Source organism: Myotis davidii, unplaced genomic scaffold, assembly GCF_000327345.1.
Source record: "Myotis davidii unplaced genomic scaffold, ASM32734v1 scaffold2646, whole genome shotgun sequence".
Taxonomy (NCBI): domain Eukaryota; kingdom Metazoa; phylum Chordata; class Mammalia; order Chiroptera; family Vespertilionidae; genus Myotis; species Myotis davidii.
The window spans coordinates 30,760-33,259 of NW_006297405.1; positions in this window are offsets into that span (position 1 = coordinate 30,760).

The window sequence follows — 2,500 nt, forward strand, 5'->3', positions numbered from 1 at the left end:
CAAATCAGAACAGCAAAAATAATTTTAAAAATTATTATTTTTAAAAATAATTTTTAAAAATGACGATGTGTAAGGAGCCTCTGGGACAATTTCAAGTGTACCCCAGAAAATAAAAAGCAAAAGGAGTTCATCACCACCAAACCAATATTATATGAAATGTTAAACGGTATTCTTTAAGAAGAAGAAGAAAAGAAGATAAAATATATGAACAATAAAATGGCAATAAATACATATCTATCAACAATTGAATCTACAAATAAAATGAACAAGCAGAACAGAAAAAGACTCTTAGATATAGAGAACATTTTGACGGTTGCTAGTTAGGGAGGGTGGGCAGAAAAGGTGAAGGGATTAAAAAGTACAAACTGGTTGTTACAGAATAGTGATGGGGATGTAAAATGTGGTATAGAGAATATAGTTAATAATCTGGGTGCTGGATGGATGAAGGATTTATTGGGATGATCACATATTAAGTTATATAATATCTCTTCGCTGGGTGTACAAAAATACAATAAAAAATAACCCAAACGCCGAGGGCCACCCTTAGAGTTTATGATTCAGTAAATCAGAGGTATTTGCATTTCTAGTGAATTTCCAGGGATCCTGAAGTTGCCAGTAGGTCTGTCTAGGGACCACAGTTTGAGGAGATCTGAGGCTTAGGGAGGAAGAGAGCAACAGTTTTTCTCTCCTGAGGCTTCATTAAGATTGCAAAGGGGCCCTAACCGGTTTGGCTCAGTGGATAGAGCGTCGGCCTGCAGACTGAAGGGTCCCAGGTTCAATTCTGATCAAGGGCATGTACCTTGGTTGCGGGCACATCCCCAGTGTGAGGTGTGCAGGAGGCAGCTGATCGATGTTTCTTTCTCATCAATGTTTCTAACTCTCTGTCCTTCTCCCTTCCTCTCTGTAAAAAATCAATACAATATATATTTTTCAAAAAAGATTGCAAAGGGGACAGAACCATTTCTGGACTCAGCTGAAGTTAGAGTTTCACTGAAAGAACTGACCCTGAGCCTGACTGGCATAGCTCAGTGGTTAAGTGTCAACCAATGAACCAGGAGGTAAGGATTCTATTCCCAGCCAGGACACATGCCCGGGTTGTGGGCTCCACTCCCAGTGTGGGGTGTGTAGGAGGCAGCCAATCAATGATTCTCTCTCATCATTGATGTTTCTATTTCTCCCTCTCTGTTCCTCTCTGAAATCAATAAAATAAAATAAGAAGAACTGACCCTGAGATGTTCTGTTGGGCTTGGCTACAAGGAGAGCAGAGTGGATGGTCAGGGCCAAGCCTGAGACACATGGACTCCTCAGGGAGGTGCGTGCAGGGCATTGACTGGGCTAGAGGAAGGGTTGCTCCCCGAGTTAGTCCTTTCTAAGAGGCCCATTAGCCTACTCTCTCAGCAGCTCCTCTGACACCTGGTGCCTTCTCAGCTACCAGGTAAATGTGTCAGGGTCTCTGAATGATCACATGTGTGGGAGATGAATGTCAACCCCCACATTTTAGTCTGAAAGTCCATCAGTAGGAACCTGGATGGCATTCCAAACATCTGACAAGCTCTTATTAGGAACCTAGAAGCCCTAGGGTGCCTTGCCCAGGCCTTTGATCAGGCATACAGATGAGGGACATGGCCTCTGAGGGGAGAAGGGCCCATGGAGGGCAGGAGAACTGGCACCCAGGCCTCCACCACTTCCATGCTCTCTCCTTGCACATGGAGCACCAGAGGGCTGGGTCCTGGGATCCAAGGCTGACTCCAGTGGTTTTTTTCTCTGCTTCTCTAATTATTTCTTCATTGCTGCATGCATGGCTTGCTTTAACACAGCTGCTTAATTAGTTCTGTAATAAGTGCCCAGGAACTCACTATCTAAAACAAAGCAAAGCCAAGCCAGTCCCTTGGCAATAGCTGACATTTCATCGGTAGGTTTCCTACCTGTCCCACAACCCTGCCCACTGAACCCTATGTTTGTTGTTCCTTGCTTTCCTTTCTATATTATTTAAAATTTATTTTTATAATGGAAAATTTCAACTATATGCAAAACTGGAGAGACTGGTGTTCCTATGGTCCAGATTTTGACTTTTCAAGTCATGCCCAATCTTGTTTAACCCAAACCCCACCTATTTCCTCTGTTTCCACATTCTCTCCACACTGGAATCGCAGTTACATTGTTCCGAAAGGGTAGCTGGTTTTTATTTTGGGTGTCTTTACCTTTATAAAATGGTATATTGCACCATGACACTTTTTTTCAGAGCTATATTTTCCAAATAGCTCTCCTTTTTAGTATTGTATTGGTAAGAATCATCCTTGTTGCTGTATGCCATTGTAGCTAATTCATGTTCGTCGTATGAAAGTATCTTGGTTTATGTCCGCTTTCCCACAGATGGCCATTCAAATCATTTTTAGACTTTTGCTATTGGGAAGAGCGCTCTTATGACTATTCTTGTACGTTTTGTTGAACATCTGGGATAGTGCTAGGAATTGAATGGTGTAGCTTTACAATAAATGCT